At 33.7% G+C, this 18,833-nt stretch overlaps 1 non-coding gene across 1 annotated transcript; it reads right to left on the bottom strand.

Annotated features, from left to right (window-relative positions):
- Positions 1–15,870: 15,870 nt before the first annotated feature.
- On the bottom strand, positions 15,871–15,943 carry TRNAF-GAA (transfer RNA phenylalanine (anticodon GAA)). The gene has a single exon. It is a non-coding gene; the product is annotated as a tRNA-Phe (tRNA).
- Positions 15,944–18,833: the final 2,890 nt, after the last annotated feature.

Below are 18,833 nucleotides of genomic sequence, written 5' to 3' on the forward strand. Positions count from 1 at the left end.
AAGTTTAGTTGACTTTTCCTATGCAAAACCCTAATTTAGAAACTTTTTGATTTGTTGATTTTTGTTCTTTCCTTGATGAACCACGATCAATTCTTGATCAAATTGTGAATGATACTTCAATATGAGGATCTTGACAAAAAATCAGGAGTTTTGACTTTACTTTGACCCCAGTTGACTTCTAGGTTAACTCAGTCGACTGTTGACTTTCTGAACGATTGAGTGACCAATTCTTTGAAATGAGCCTTGATACTTGTCATAGAGATAATGTGAGATGTATTGGAGCCATTGATTCACTGATTTTCCTTTGAGTGAGCCAAACCCTAGTTTTAGAGCCTTGTATAGGAGAGTGTGTCTTGGAGCTTTGTGTATTGATTTGTATTTGTATAAGAGAAATAGTGTAGGCAAATTTTGGGGTATGACAGCTGCCCCTGTTCAATTGTCTTAAACCTGAAGATGTAGAGTGGTTTGTATGCCAGTCGGTATCTGAAGGTGGAAGATGATTGAACAATAGAATACCAAGAAATTTGCCTTTGTCGGGGATGGGCTTGAGGATGCCATCCAGTAAATCATGCATCAGATTATGTTTGGAGTGTTTGAGAAGTAGTTGTTTGAGTGTTGATCGTTACGGAACTGCTTTTAGATTTTGAAAAGTTGATTGTTTAAGGAATCGTCTGAGATATCGACTTAAATCTGAAGGTAGATTGTTAAGGAACCGTCCAAGGTATCGACTTAACTCTGAATGTGGATCCTTAAGGAACCGTCCAAGGTATCGACTTAACTCCAAAGGTAGATCATTAAGGAACCTTCCAAGGTATCAACTTAGATCTAAAGGTAGATTGTTAAGGAACCGTCCAAGGTATCGACTTAACTCTGAAGGTGGATCATTAAGGAACCGTCCAAGGTATCGACTTAACTCCAAAGATAGATCATTAAGGAACCGTCCAAGGTATCGACTTAGATCTAAAGGTAGATTGTTAAGGAACCGTCCAAGGTATCGACTTAACTCTGAAGGTGGATCATTAAGGAACCGTCCAAGGTATCGACTTAAGTCCAAAGGTAGATCATTAAGGAACCGTCCAAGGTATCGACTTAGATCTAAAGGTAGATTGTTAAGGAACCGTCCAAGGTATCGACTTAACTCTGAAGGTGGATCATTAAGGAACCGTCCAAGGTATCGACTTAACTCCAAAGGTAGATCATTAAGGAACCGTCCAAGGTATCGACTTAGATCTAAAGGTAGATTGTTAAGGAACCGTCCAAGGTATCGACTTAACTCTGAAGGTGGATCATTAAGGAACCGTTCAAGGTATCGACTTAACTCCAAAGATAGATCATTAAGGAACCGTCCAAGGTATCGACTTAGATCTAAAGGTAGATAATGTTTATTTGACTGCAGCAGTAACCTGAAAAAGGTAAAGCTAGTCTTTTATGCCATGTCATGATGCATGTAATGCGTTTATGTGACGAGATTCTCAAAATAAATGAGAACCTCGCATGTTATGTATGCACTTGTCGCGCTGCGTTATGTATTATGTATGAATATGTATGCACTTGTATGAGTATGTTTATGACATGTGATATGTGAGTATGATTTATGTTGTCTTGATTGAGAAAATAAATCTCTATATCCTTGTGATTTTATTGTCCGATCTTGTCTTGAAGATGCTCAGCTGGGGATTTATGGTTTCTGCTTGGGGATGATCAGTAGTTTTATGTACCCAGATTTAGAGATATTAATAAACCATGTTGGCGAATAGCAAAGTGTTGGAGAAACGACAGTGTTGAAGATGTGAACTCTGTTGGGGATCCATATCTTTGTCGGGACGAGTATGTTTGAAGATATTTTCTTAATGATTACTCTGTGGGGATATGATCTTATGAACCTGGCTCTATGGGGAGATGTGGGTGTCTTGAAAGTTGCCCCCAGTATCATAGTAACTTACTACTTGATTCAGGACATGCCACGTTGAACTGGACTTGCATAGATTTGCCCCAGTTAGCGGGAACTTTGGAAAGATTCGCCTCGCGAGGACCTTATGAGATGTTTACTATGGGCGATATGCCCCCAGTAATCATAGGCTCATGACAATGTCCCATGTTGATTGGGGAGTAGCTTTAGATATACTTGGATGCATGCCCCTGATTGTTCGAGCAGCCATGAGAGATTCTCAGAATCTTGACTTGATTGCCCCAGATTGATCGGGAAAAGCGTGCCATGCCCCTTGTATACGTAGGAGACATTGCTTCTTTGGAGTAATTGTTGGTTGGGATAACTTTGAGTCATCAGTCATACCCTGTGCGAGTTCTTTCTGATGCTAACATTTGAAATTATGTAGCAGAATTCGTTTAATAATGAATTCATGAGATGCAATGCATACGTTTGTCTTGAGTTTTTTTTGAAAAACGTTAAAACAAGAGATGTAAAATCATGATATTTATAAAAACATGATGTTTGTTAAAAACAGGATATCAACCTAGCATTTGTAGTAAACCTTAAGGAGTCGGGATACCTTTTTGGTGACAGTATGCTTTCGAACTAACCATGCTTCAATTAGGACTTTCAAGGGTTGTAACGTGGCTTGGTTCACAGTTTAAGAAACAAAGGATAAAGGCTCAAAATTTGATTGTACCCACCCCTCTTCGTGATGATCTTCAGTCCTAAGCTCAGTTAATTCAACTTATGCATTCAGGTTCCAAGAGACTTTTGGATTTGCACTTTTGATAATGATGAGGGTTCACAAGCAAAGAGAACTTTTGAGATGGCAGTCACTTCTTCCTTTTGGTAGTCACAATATTGTGTTGTTCAGGAATCTATTGACTTCTCTTTCATCTTTTTGATATCCCTAACTTTTGCCTGAACTGTCTATTTTGAACTTACAGTCAGCGGGATGCCTTGATTTTTGCCTAAGTCATCGTTTTGATTTTTGACTTAGCGGGCTTTTCCTTGTATATATGTTTTTTCATTTTTTTTCTTTTGAAAGATATTGACTGCCTTGCTTAATGATTGATGAACCATCATTGGCTTTTGATTGACATCTCCAACACTTCTTTGATGTGTGCGGATGAACGCTTGTGATTGAAACCTTTGTTGAAAGGTGTACTGAATGATTCTCTTAAAATAGAATGCACAGCCAAATTAACTGAGAACTACCCTGCCCCAGGTTATGATCAAGGGTTTTAATTAGTACAAGAAAGAAACTTCTACTTCTTAGGCTCAAAGGGGTTGACGAGGGATTAACATCCTTATATCTCCACTGTTTAGGATTTGAAACAATGCCTGTACATCGTCAGCATAGTCCATTCAAAAGCATACTGTATGAGGTTGTGGTATTGTTTTCGTCATCCTCCCTCAAAAGGCTTACAGCTTAGCAGGAGTTGAATAAACACAAAACATATGCAAAGTAAATATGCAATTTAAAATGAGTGATAACGAAATAATGTATTCAAGACAAACATATGCAATGCGCTGATGATAATTATTAAAACAGATAATGTCTATCATGATTCGAATGTTTAAACAAACAGAATAAAATTTGCGCATGAAAGTAAATCCAATGATTAAAAGTTCATCCACTTAGACATTAATCAGTCTTGTCGTGACTAGGCATAGGAGCGGTGATCACCACAGGAGTTCTCGGATGGTTGAATTCAATTTCTCCAGCATCGATCATGTCTTGAATCTTGTTTTTCAATGACCAGCAACTATTTGTATCATGACCAGGACTATCAGAGTGATATGCACATCTCACATTAGGATTATAGCTACGAGCAGAAGTACTAGGATTCTTAGGGGGATCCTTTAAAGTGATCAACTACGACTTCAGTAGGTGTTGTAATGCTTGAGCCAATGACATATTGATCTTTGTGAATTGACGCTTAGGTACATTTGACTTGCGTCTTTGTTGCGGAACTGGTGTAGAGATCAAAATTGTCCCCACAGATTGGTTTTGTTCATTGTGACCTTTCTGATTGTGCTCAGCATTAGTCAGGTGAGGTTCTTCAGATGAGTTGAAGGCAATGATCTTTTCATCAATTAAGTCTTGAATCTTGTGCTTTAATTGCCAACAATCCTTTGTATCATGACCAGGACTATTCGAATGATAAGCACATCTCGCATGGTACTTATACCCAGGAGTGGGGTTGGTAGGGAATGAATATGGAGGTAGTAGAGTTATCAAATTCTGATTGAGCAGTTGTTGGAGAACTTGAGACAGCGGTATACGTAATGGAGTAAATGACCGCTTAGGCTTGGATCTCTGATTATCCTGACCACCTTGATGCTTATATTGATTCTTCTCTTTCTCTATCAGAAGTGCCTTCAATTCTTCTTGCCCCTTGGCCAAGTGAAAAATTATTTTCTGGAACTGGTTATTCTGAGCCTGAAGATTTTTGACTGATTGCTCGAGATTCATGATGCTGAAATAAACAGCGAGGATGTGAGAAACCTGTGGTAAGAAACCTGTTATGCGATGTTATGAATGCAAATGCAATACTTTCAAGGATCTTTAGGCATTTAGTTAGCAACATTAGAAAATGATTCATGATGCTGAAATAAACAGCGAGGAGGTGAGAAACCTGTGGTAAGAAACCTGTTATGCGATGTTATGAATGCAAATGCAATACTTTCAAGGATCTTTAGGCATTTAGTTAGCAACATTAGAAAATGATTTGGCCGCGTCCTTATTTGAAGAAATCTGAACTTTGTCTCTGAACGTCTTTCTTTGAGAATCAAGCTCACCATATCGAGTGGGTCATCGCCTCTGATTCGGGACACTTCTGAATTTGAAGATACATGGCTAGAGGAAAATAAATCCTCTTGCCCCTTGATAGGTACTGAGTCTTTGAATTGGAAGGCATACGGCCGAAGGAAAATAAATCCTCTTGCCCCTAGATAGGTGTTCAGTCCTTGATAAGAGCACCTGAAATTGTGCGCCCTAAATTCCTAAGATCCTTGAAAGGGTTAGTTAAATCATGTTATGCTTATGATGTCATGATGTCATGAATGTTATGCGAATGCAGTTCATTAGGCACAGCGTGAGATAGTAAGGGCAAACAAGTCCTTTAACCAAACCTGCAAGGAAACAAAGGTTAGTAGCAAACACAAACAAGTCGCACAAGTGCCCTTAGGTTAAAGGCATGCTTGAAGTTCGTAGGTAAGTACCCTCCCCACTGAAGTTTAGTTGGTTCAACCTGTCCTATATAAAGATCGGGTTCTAGGGAGCTCATATCATTGACCTTTCTCGAAGGCGCTTATCTCAGTTCGGCAATCGAATCGCCAACCGAAAAGGTCCTGAAAGTCCAGTCCATATGAGTGTAGCTTCGAGTATCAACCAACTTCAGTCGGAACCAAAGCCAGCCATCCCGCTACTTTCTAATAGGCTAAAGTCAAGTTCGACTAAGGTTCTAAGGGTAAATTAGTGCTTAATGACACCACGCGGCAGCCAAGCATTTCCTCAGGTCGGATCCCAAGGAACACCAGGACAAACCAATGTGTCACACTAACGATGGCCATCAGATCAACCACATCAGTATACGCTGTGCAGTCTCCTAGATCCCATGCCATATACCTAAGGTACTCATATCCGGGTTAGGATCTTTCACACATCAAGATACCCAAAACAGCCCTGCAAAAATAAAGCAAGCAAAGCAAACAATAGAAAACATTTAAGGTGAATCCTAAACTTTTAAGGTAACCCCTCTTTTATCGAAATTAATCCCCAGCAGAGTCTCCAGTTCTGTAACACGGTGAACTGACTTTTATAATCGAAATGTCGCGGTTAAGCATGATTCGCCACCGACTTTTATTTTATCCAAACAAGTTAGAAAGGCTAAAAGAAACAGGAAAAACCTTTTAAATAAAAATAGGGTTCGGGGGGTAATTATGCAAAGGGAAGGTGTAAGGCACCCTTTGCATCCATGGTTTTCCATGGGCTCTTAATTGCTTTGCTCTTTGTTTTTTTTAGAAAAGTTGATGAAAAAGATAGGGACTTTAGCTCATAAATGAACGTAGCCCTTTTGAAGAATTATGAGAAAGAATATAAAAGTTTAGAGCAAGGCAAAGCAATTAGGGGCAATTACCTTGAAGTTTTGAAAATGAAGTTTCTTTTAGCCTTTCAGGATGAAAGGGTCTATCCTTGCCATAAGAGGGAAGGAAGCCTTTCGTTTGGAGGTTGAAGGGTCATCGCTTTATCGTTCGCCATAAGACAGACCCATGCCATAGAGGGGCAGGTAGTCTAAGGGAAGGATCAGAATAGCCTTTCGTAGGCAGCCAGAGGATACCATAGCCTTTTCGTAGGCAACTTCCGAGGGTCAAGATCATGTATATCGAAGGCAGCATCATTAGGGACCATGATCTTTAATCGAGGCAACTGGCTAAGGTATCCTCGTATTCGAGGGACTGGCTGTTCTGCAAAACAACACAAGGCAACAGGCAACAAGGCAACAGAGAGGATACCCAAAAGTGTGCGTGTGTGCACCAATCACGTGATCATATTCAGTTATTTTATCTTGTAAATTAGTGATTCTAAATTAATTACGATCTTGCACTCCCTATAATTACTAACCACAGCAATATAGACAAATAAATAAAGCAATACGGGGAAGGGAAATTGTAACCAGCGGAGGAAGGGGGAATTGAAACCAGCGGGATATAATTAAAATAAAAGGTTTAACACAAGTAATAATTGAGGATAGGGTTTAGGGTTACCAACGTTCGTAGCTTTGGCAATCTGACAAACCCTGAAAAGGCGGAAAAACGAGAAGGCAAAATATAGTGAGTGCATTATTAGTTCAGGGACAATTAGGGTTAACCCTAATAAAATAAAGGATAAAGAAATTAATAATAAATAAATAAACAATACTTAGCTTTGCATTTGGATTTGATCTGACATGGTTGACAGTCGAAGGAAGCTCAAAGTTACCCTGAAAGTAGCAAGGCAAAGACAGAAAACAGATGGAGTGAATGTATGCACAGTTCAGAAATATAAGGGCAAACCCTAAAATCAAAAGGAAAACAAAATAGATTTTAAAAGATAAAAGAAACGAATACTTAACTTCGGATTTTGAAGGCGCGCGGTCGGAAGGTGTTTGAAAAATAACCCTGAAAAGGCAAAAAATAAAATGTATTCAGTGTAGGGCAAACCCTAATTAGGATTCAAATTGAGTATAATGGTAAATTGATTTAATTAATTATTGGTCTTATGACCTAATTAATTAAATCAGGATAAGAAAATTAAATCGAGTGTGAAAATAATTTATTAGGAATTTTTGGAATTAAAATAATGCATATATGAATTTTTGAAAATATTTAATTAAATTATCTAAAATAAATAAATAATTAAGAAGATAAAATAATATATATATATATATATATATATATATATATATATATATATATATATATATATATATATATATATATATATATATATTAAATCAAAAGGAAAAAATTTTAAATATTAAATATTATAAAAAGAAAATGTTTTTTGTTATTATAAAGTTTTTATAAAGTTTTATGTAAATAAAAGAAAGGAAAAAAACAAATAAAATAAGTATATATATATATATATATATATATATATATATATATATATATATATATATATATATATATATATATTAAATCAAAATAAAGTGGCTGTGTAATAAAAAATAAAAAAAAATTCTGGAAATCTTAACTTAGGATCCAGTGTGGCGCGCGTGTGAGGACCACTATGCACCTGCAGTTTGGAGGCGTTGGATTGAGAGAGAGAAGCGATCGGACGAAGAATGGCCTGAGGGTATACGTGCACACGTGAGGGGACACGCACTAGATCCGGTTTCACTTCAAAACCAGAGCGCGTGCTTTCTCTCCAATGACGACGTGCCACGCAGTCGTCTTCCTCGTCCCAAAAGCCTGAAAAAGTAGCTACGAATTGGCTACGATTCTGGTTCGTAGCAAGTTACCCTGCAACCTGCAAAATCCACAAGAACACACAGAAATTCTTCGCGACCCCATGGTCGTGATCGTCCAGATGCCACGAGTACCTAGGCACCAGTTATTAGCCCTAATTTTACCTAAAATCAGAACCCCCTTTTTAAGCTCCTAAACCCTAACAATGGTAGAGAGCTCGAACGGGTACGAAAACACGATTAATTATCCAGAATTCATCACATTATCACATAAGTCACAAATATGCAAGCAAAAATTGTTTATGATGCATGAATCATGGAAATCGAGCAAGAATAGGAATGTGCAAACCGTGAGCAATTACGACTGGTTTTGGATGCCTGGGAGCCTGATGATGATCCAAATAGCTTCAAGAATCTTTAAGGAACGTGAATCGATCTTCAAATTGCCTTGAGAATGGCTGCAAATTAGAATTCGATCTCACACTTTTCTTGAATATTTTTGAACTTGTATGGTGCTTTTTTACTGCAGAAAATTCGTGAAACTTTGTGTATGGAGGGTTTGTGTATTTATAGAGAATGATTTTAGGTCAACAAAACCAAAAGAAATCTTGTTGAATCTTGAGATTGAGTTTTGAGAAATTTGATTGAAATATGCCATGAAGTCTTTCTAAAAATGTCCAAAATTTGATTCAATTGTCTCAATCATCCAATGCACTAAATTTGATTGAATTTGGAATATATTTGATGATTAATGATGATTGAAATTATATCTTTTGTAAAATATTTGATTTTTCTAATTTATATGATTTTAATTCTTTTTAATTAGAATAAAAATCAAAATAAATCACATAAATCATATATTTTCGTGGGAGGAGAGATCTCGGGCTTTGGATAACTTGTGGATAAGGATTGAATCAAAATCTCTTGGGCCCATTTGCAAAAATAGTTCAATTCTTTCACATTTTTCCCTCCAAAATGGTCCAACTTTGACAAGGCCTATCTCTCTCATTTTTTGAGGTATGGAAGTGTTCTAAGACTTTTTAGAAACCTTAGAGAGTCCTCTAACCAATGTCTTTGGTCTCATGTCAAAATTATTTTCCATGCTCCTTGTGTGTCCTTTTGAAAAAAGTGACTTTTTGTTGACTTTTGAAAAGGACCTATAATGTTTTGGTCCATATCTCTCAAATGAAGCATTTTTAGACTTGGCATGTGAGACATAATTTTGTAGAGAATCAAATTTCCTTCAAAATGAGCTTTGGATGGAAAATTTCTGATGCTCCATGTAGGAGTTATGGCTGGTCAAAGTTTAGTTGACTTTTCCTATGCAAAACCCTAATTTAGAAACTTTTTGATTTGTTGATTTTTGTTCTTTCCTTGATGAACCATGATCAATTCTTGATCAAATGGTGAATGATACTTCAATATGAGGATCTTGACAAAAAATCAGGAGTTTTGACTTTACTTTGACCCCAGTTGACTTCTAGGTTAACTCAGTCGACTGTTGACTTTCTGAACGATTGAGTGACCAATTCTTTGAAATGAGCCTTGATACTTGTCATAGAGATAATGTGAGATGTATTGGAGCCATTGATTCACTGATTTTCCTTTGAGTGAGCCAAACCCTAGTTTTAGAGCCTTGTATAGGAGAGTGTGTTTTGGAGCTTTGTGTATTGATTTGTATTTGTATAAGAGAAATAGTGTAGGCAAATTTTGGGGTATGACACGCAGACACACGACGAGGGACGATTCTGGAAAAACTAACCTGATGAACAGACCTCACACCTCCATTCCCCTGCATCTCAAAACGTGGAATGTTCGCGTGGATCTTCTTCCCTTCGAAAGCCACGTTATCCAACTTAACCCCCAAAACCCGTGCATCCTCAACTTCCGAGAATCTCGCAAAACCGAATCGCTTGCATATTAAGGAGGTAGTTGTGAGGCTTATATTAACAAAAATAAATTTGCACAATTATTTTTTTCCTTATAAATATGAGACAAAAGAAAAGAGTCATATTTGCAGTGATATATATATATATATATATATATATATATATATATATATATATATATGGTATGTATCTTAATTTCGAAAGAGTCTTGAAATATCAACGTGACTTTGTTAAGGATGTCTTATTTAATATATTTCGATATGTCAAATTATCTATGAAGAAAAAGACACATGAATTTAATGTAGATGCGGATAGGAGGGAAACATGCATGTGTTAACTTGATTGAGGTTTCTCTATTGGTGGGGTTGAGGACTGAAGATTTTAGTGTGGATAGACAGTTTTCGAAGCCACTTCAAGTAAAATGACAAAACATGAAAAAGCGTGTTCCACATTCAACATGCTTTCGTACCATTTGTCTTTGACACTCTTGGTTTTCTAGTACCTAAAACTTGCAAAGGCTCGTGCATAGTCTCCTAGGACAATAAATGTAATTTTTTTAAAATTAAATTTACCATAAAAAAAATAACGATGCATCTTGTTGTCCGTATGCCAATTATTTATGTATACATCTTTATTTTTATATATATATATATATATATATATATATATATATATATATATATATATATATATATATATATATATATATATATATATATATATATATATATATATGTCATTATTAATAGATATATTTAGCCTCCATTATTTATCAATAAAAAAAAAAAAACTCTTTCTCCTAAACTTAACACAGTTGGTATCCTTTTATTTAAAAACAAATAAATAAAAGTAAGACACCCAGATAAATCATACAAGACTAGCTTAATTAAAGTTATATTATACCAGGTAGGTTATGAATTGATTAGATCATTCAAATATATATTATCTAGTTCAACTACTACTACTACTTAATCAGTTCAATTAAATCATTACAATTATCTTAAGCCACCGAATCGTAACCTAGATGTCTCACTCCTCAAATTTCTAAACCATTATAGTCTAATTGAAATGCTTGGCAAACATGAGTTTGTAACATACACCTTTATAAAACATCCTACACCACTCCTTTCTTTTGAGTCACTTTCTTACTAATTTACAAAAAGCTTTTCCATAATTAAAGGCTAATAATTTGGAGAAAGGTCGTATGAAGAAACTTGTGTGGTGAATACAGACTCAAAATAGATTCAGAAAAAGACTACTCAAAATTAATGTGCTGTGTAAAGAGCCCTTATCCTCATTTTTTGTCAGTTAACGATATTAAGCAAATAATCCCTTCACCTTCACGGTTGAACTGTTGGTTGAAGATTCATTTTCACTAGTTACTTGTTTTTTAAGTTGCTAGCGGTAAAAAGAAAGGACTTGAAGGAAGTTTTTGTTGCTTTTAATGCAAGTAACAAACAATAAGGTAAAAAAGCTATATTTGTACGAGCTAGGTGGGTGATGATTGAATAGCATTATAATATTTGGATATTGGATATGGTATTAATTGTACGTGCTTGCATAATAGTACAAGCCTATGTTATTAATCTCTTTCACAAAAAAAACATTCCAAATATACGAGCCTGTCTTTATAATAGTACTAGCCTATCTTTAAAAATTCCAAATATAAGAGGTTAAGTGTATTTTTTCCATAAATAAGTAAATAATGATTTTAGGTCTTACCAAAAAAATATATTTTATTATTTTTATAAAACTCTCTTAAATATTTTAGCTCTTAAAATAATTGAAGTTAATTATCCACTTAAATTATATATATATATATATATATATATATATATATATATATATATATATATATATATATATATATATATATATATATATATATATATATATATGAAGAGGGATATATTTACTTCAAGAGTAAGTGTATAAGACTTACTCCAAATCTTAACCATTGATTTTCACTAATCTAACGGTTTTAATTGATTACTGAATCTAATTATTTTTGGAAATATTTTTCTTCAATTAAAGCCGTTAGATTAACGATAATCAATGGTTAAGATTTAGAGTAAATCTTCAACACTTACTCTTGGAATAAATATATGTGTGTATTTTTTTTCTTCAAAATGTGATTCTTAATACAGATTCTATAATAATCTAATGAGATGAGATAATATCAATGGTTAGTAAATGTTCTATATATTTTATTAGAGCAAATGTTATGGAAGCATGCAAAATTGATATTGTAATTAGGGATGGTGGTAGTTTAATTCTCATAATCAATTCATAACTATATATAATTTATATGTAATCGATTATTAAAATTAATTGTTATAATCAGATTTACTTTTTAAATGATTATAAATAAGTTATTAAACTGTTATATTTACAATCAATTTTATAAGTAATTTTTATTTTAACTTTCTTTAACAGTTTCTTTTCAAGAATTTTTTTTTATTTTCCGGAATTTTTTTTTATTTTCAAGTAATTTAAAAAAAAACATAATATTTTTATTTTTTTTTAAAATTTTTAGGAAAAGAGTCTTTTTATATTTTCTAAAAAAATATGATTTAAAAAAATATTTTTTTTCAAAAGAAGAAATCATTTTTTTTTTGTTTTTTTGGAATTTTTTTCATTTTCAGAAGAGACAAATTTTATGAAAAAGTATATTTAAAGGGATGACACGGGGGAGATGGCGGCCGCGGAAGAAGGAGCTCCCGCCACCAGAAAACCTTGATTATCTCACGAGAATGAACAATTAGATTGAATAAGATAAATCGGCAAAATCTAGTAAACAGAATAATCTGAAGAAGAATGAAGAAGTGGAAGAGGAAATGAAGGAAACGAAAACCCTAGAAAATGGAAAACGAAATGAATCATAGAAGTCGAAGAAGCTATGGGTTAATATTTTAAGCGAAAATAGAAACCCAGCTAACGTGATGGTCATTAAGTTTATTGCGCCAAAAATGGTGAATGTTGACATTGAAATCAAAATCGAAGAAGCTTATTAGAATCTGAGGTAAATTTATGGGACTCTAAAGGTGCGAGAAACAAAAGAAAGGGGGTTTGAATTGGGTTAGACCAAATATAGTCTTTTCGCAACACACAATACAAGGTTAACAAGTGAATAAAGATAGATGAACACAAATATTTTTATCATGGTTCACTGTTAACTAAGTTACTCCAATTCACCCGCCAAGGTGATTTTGCCTTCTTAATAAGAACTTAATCCACTATAACCAAACTAATTACAGACAACCACAATGAACGCAACCACTGTCTTCTTGAGACTTATGACTAACGCTATTTTCTTAAGGAAACAACCACAATAAGCTTATGATCAACCTTGCTAACAACCCCAACAAGTTTAGTTGATCCTTATCGTGAAACCACTATGACCGCAGCCACAGTCTTCTCGGGGCTTATGACTAACACTTAGTCCCCCAAGGAATTTAATCAACCACGTTGATTACAAGTGTGCATTACAAAGATGCTTCTAATAAGAATATTACACAATGTTTAAGTACAACAACACAAAAGTGTTGATAAGAAAGATACGAACAAAAGCTCTTTTCTAAAAATATAAAACTATAGAAAGAATTTCTCTAACAGAGTTTGTGCAGCGCTTTGGTATAGTTTTATAGAACTGGTTCGTTGATCTCACATTCTTCCAATAGCTTCCTTTATAGAGAAGGATAGATCCGTTGGAGGGTAAAATAGGAAAGCAAAGTACAGCTATAAAGTCCCCAACGGTCATGATGGTAATGGTAGATAACAAGTACAGGTTAGACTATTCGTGCGCCACCCTATAAGAGTTGAGGTCACAGTTTACGTTAGTAATTTTATGCTCACCATCACACGCAATCCATTCTTAATCTTCTAAGTCTTCAGAGGATTCTGATTGTATATTGATTGAAGCATGTTGTAGGTGATCAGAACTTGAGTCTTTAGAACCAATTCAACAGAACCTTGTCTTTAGAGTCTTCAGTACTTGGTCTTCAGAAGCGATGTCTTCAGATCTTTAAACTTGTTCAGCAGAACCTCGTCTTCAACATCTTCAGAACATGGGACACAAAAGCAAAGCTATAGAAGGCCTCAAAAGCTTCCTTTATAAGTCAAAGTCAGAAGCTCTTGTACTAACACTCCTTAGAACCGTTGCAGAATTAGCATTCTAGAATCTTGACTTCCATTGTAACACAGCACTAGTATTCTTCTAGAGTGTTGAGTTCAGAACTTGATGACGTCACACGCCTTCTTACCAGAGTCAGAACCTGCAAGGCAAAATCCACACACTATAAAGAAATCGTTAGTGTATACAATTGTTCCTTAAGATAACATGTAACATTATCATCAAAACTCAAGGCCAGATGCATAACCAATCTCGTTCTTACAATCTCCCCCTTTTTGATGATGACAAAGCCATGAATTTTGATAGAACAATTTATACTAGGTAATCACCATAAAACTCAAATTCAGAAAAGCTAACCAGCTCCCCCTAAATTTGTTAATACTTTAAAATTCATTTATGCTTGTTCAAAGTCTCCCCCTAAGCCCAAGACTCGTAAAATAAATTTTGAAGTACGGAATGAAATATAGAGAAGGAATACTTCTCCATGACATCTCATCAGAGTCTGACTAGAGCTTCCTGATCTTTATCTCAGAATCTAGTGTACTATCACAAGACTATGAGTATCACAACCTTGTTTAGTTACTGTCTTAATGCCAAGCATCAAACATCAGAACTATAACTTTGGTTTTCCATAAGCTTGATCACACACCAGAAGGTGCCAAGCAGCACATCATCAGAAGGTTCAGCACCTGAACCATTTTCTGATAGAACATGTCTTCGGACCATGTCTTGGATCATGTCTTCTGACCATATCTTAGACCACATCTTAGAATATGTCTTTTGACCATGTCTTAGAACACGTCTTTTTACCATGTCTTCTGACCATGTCTTTTGACCATATCTTAGACCATGTCTTAGAATATGATTTTAGCCATGTCTTAGAACACGTCTTCTGACCATATCTTAGACCACATCTTAGAATATGTCTTCTGACCATGTATTTTAGAACATATCTTTTGACCATGTCTATAGATGCACTTGCAGTTCAGATCCTTTATAATCATCCAGATGATAATTCTTGTGTGCTGAAAAGATTCTAGAAAGAGTGTGGTCCCTAAATGGTGGTCGGTCGGAGTCGATTTGGTTGGTCCAGAACACTTCCTATTTACTTTTTCACTTTAAATATATGACAAAATTTGAAAATGTGTTATTCTCTCTTTATTCATATATTTTTTTTAATTGATATGAAATGATCAACTAAATCCGATGTTATGAAAAAATAAAGTATTTTAGATTTAGATGATGGGGTCTGAACAACAGTAAAAATGTTAATGGATAAATGTTTAGGATGGAAGAGACATTGACACCACATATCCACTTAAAAATTTTAAGATACATTAGTTTTACGGAATTAAAATTTATTTTTAAGAATTATTTACACGGAAAAATAAAAGTAGGAAATTTATTTTAAGGTAATTTTTAAAAAAATTATTTGACAAATATTTTGATATTCCTAAAAAAAAGTGTGGTTTTAATTAATTTTAAAAAAATTATAAAATTTAATGATAATCCACTTTTCTATTCTTTTACTTTTGAATAATTCCATGAAAATATGTGAAGTTATGAAAAGTTTTTTTTCTTTTAGTTTAAGAATAATTATTTTCAATTTATAATAAACATATGTATACTCATTTCTTGAATTTTTTTAAATAATTATTTTGAAATTTTATTATCAAACTAATCAATCTTCCACAATAATTTTCAATTTAACCATGTTTCAAACAAAACAAAAAAAAGTGGATTATAGAGAAGACGCCACTTTAATTGGCGCATGCTATATTTTTTTTTCAATTTTTTCCTATAACCTACGGATTATTCTGCAGATTTAACGTTTCCTACATATTTACTCGCGGATTTACTTACGGATAAATTTTCTACAGGTAACTCCATAGAAAAATTCGCAGGTAATGTCAAATCTGCAGGAAAATCCACACGTAATTGAAAAAAATTGAATATAAAAACCGGGAACCATATTTGAACTGGTGACACAAGGATTTTCAGTCCTCTGCTCTACCAACTGAGCTATCCCGACCTCCTCTTTAATTCACTTTTTTTTGTTTAAAACATGATTATATTGAAAATTATTGGGGAAGGTTGGTTAGTTTGCTAATAAAACTTCAAAACTTAGTTATTTTCAAAAAAAATTCTCATTTCTTATCTATATATTTTTAGAAATGTGATTCCTAAACTTTAAACAAACACTCTCTAAGACAACACATGTATGAATCATTTCTTGTATAAATCTAAAATTTCATTTGTTTCTAATTAATCGATGTGAATATTAGTTACTCCTACTTAAATTCCAGCATTAAAACAAAAAAGTGAAATAGAAAAAAGAAATTTTCCCCCATTTTTCTTATATATATATATATATATATATATATATATATATATATATATATATATATATATATATTGTAGACATGACATGATGCTGAATATAATTAATTATTTTAGTTTAATAATTGAGATTTTCCCTTTTAAATCTATTTCTCTTCACTCGAAAGTTATATACCAAATTACCAACTGAACTAAATTTAAAAACTGATATTATTTTAAATTTTTAAATACAAAAATAATGTATATGATCATTAGCTGAAAGATAATAAACAAATCAGGGAGACAGCAGAGGTGAGCTGAGTCCATGGTGTCAGTTACAATGTGCAGAATCCTTAAACTAGTGGTGGTGACATTGTAGCCTCCGCTTTTGCTACCAACTCTTCTCGAAGAATATTAAACAAAACACTTTATGATTTGTTTTGAGTGTAACAAAATATTTCTGATTTGTTTTGAGTGGTAACAAAATACAACTAGTTAAGTGTTGACTTAATTAAAATTTTGTTCGTATAAAAACAGATCCTTCATTTTATAATTAAACTTTTTGATATTTTAATTATCATTTTAGTTATCGTTTTGGTTTAAATTTTAACTTTGTAGTTTTAGGTTTAGAGATTTTACTTGTCTCGTGTGCTGATTGAATAGAGAAAGGATGATATTAACAAACACTCAAACATTTAAATAAGGAAGATAAAAAAAATAAGAAGTATACAATTTAGAGAATTTTGTGTATGTGTGTTTTTTTTTTTTAATTTTGGTATTTAGTTTTGCGATTAACTAATCTAAAATGATTAATTCTAATGTTTATTTGCAGGACTCTATTTATAAGCAGAGCAAATCTCTGTATAAATTTACCTAATACAAAAAATGTTTATATTCAACAAATTTCGAACATGAGATCTAGATAGCACACTCTCAAAATCCACATATATTTTGATTTGATGCCTCCTATTACTTATATAATAATTATATTAAGACTTGTAAAGAATTATAATCTTTTCTCCATTCATCATCCTCTTTCAAACAAATATATATCAAAATATAATTGTTTCAGCTAAGTGGCGAAATTGTTTCAATTATCTTTCTAAATCATCTGTTTTTTGTTGGAACAAAAAGTAACTATTGATTTAAGAAAGAATGGAAAGGGAGTTTCTATGCAAAAGTGGTGACTTGTTATAAAAAAACTTATCATAAGAGTGAAATACACGAGTATTTATAATTCATCTTCTTAGATTCCATGACTTTAAGTTCTTCTAGCATCATTTCAATCCATAAGGCTTGACAAGCTGCATAGGTTGCTATTACATACTCAACTTTACAAGATGATAAGACCATTATATTTTGCTTCCTTAAGCTTCATGAGATTGGTGCTCCACTAATCATGAATATGTACCCTGCAGTATTTTTCCTTTCATCTTGGTCTCCATTAAAGTCAAAATTTGTATAGGCATACACTTCTAAAATTTTGTTGTTGATCTTCTGTCTTGACATTAGCACGCCATGATCTATTGTTCCCTTGATGTATCTCAACACGCTTTTTACTGCAGGGAGATAACATTCTTGTGGCTTCTCCATAAACCTACTCAAACGTCCAACACTTTGACAAATTTCAGGTCTGGTATTGCATAGATATCTCAAGGATCCAATGATTCGCTTGTACAATATGGCATTTACAAACTCATCATTTGTATCATTTCTTAATTTTGCTCCTGTCTCCAATGGTGTGATAGCTACATTACAGTTTGCTCCCTTTTGCATAATTACTTATTTAGTTCTTGTCCTGGTGGATCTTCTGACATTGCTCAGGTGCTCTACTCTTCTAAGTAGATATCTCTTCATTTTGTTGATCATCTTCAAGCATAATTTTGATTGCATCTTGTTCATCATGAGGTGACCTCTGAGTTTAATCCTAACACTTACTTTCATCAGTTGGTGAATACATTTTGTAAGCACTAGTTGAGTGATATCCTATCAGAACCATTGCTTGACTCCTATCATCCAATTTTCTTCGCAATTGTTCAAGTACATGCCTGAAATACATTGATCCAAAAACCTTCAAATGACCAACTCTTGGTTTTAATTCTGTCCAGGCCTCATAAGGTGTCTTCTTCACCATCTTCTTGGTTGAACATTCGTTCAGAATGTATACTGCTGTCAAAATTGCTTCACCCCAAAATGTTGTTGGCATTCCTTTAGCTTTTAACATACTCCCGACAATGTTAAATATACTTTTGTTCTTTCTTTCAGCTATTCCATTGTGTTGACATGTGTATGGTGCAATGATCTCATGCTCTATGCTTTCATCATTGCAGAATTTTGCAAATTCTACTAAAGTATACTCACCTCCACCATTAGTTCTCAATTTCTTAATATTACACTCACTATGTTTTTCAACATGCAATTTAAATCTCTTGAACTGTGTGAGTACTTCACTCTTTCTTTCAATCAAATAAACCCACACATGTCTTATGAATTCATCTTTGAAAGTTAGAAAATAGAAGGTACCTCTATTTGACCTTACTTCAAAAGGTCCACACACATTAGAATGAACAAGTTCCAGTTTTTTTCTTTGACTTCATAGGCAA

The sequence above is a fragment of the Vicia villosa genome, unplaced genomic scaffold (assembly GCF_029867415.1).
Source record: "Vicia villosa cultivar HV-30 ecotype Madison, WI unplaced genomic scaffold, Vvil1.0 ctg.000073F_1_1, whole genome shotgun sequence".
Taxonomy (NCBI): Eukaryota; Viridiplantae; Streptophyta; class Magnoliopsida; order Fabales; family Fabaceae; genus Vicia; species Vicia villosa.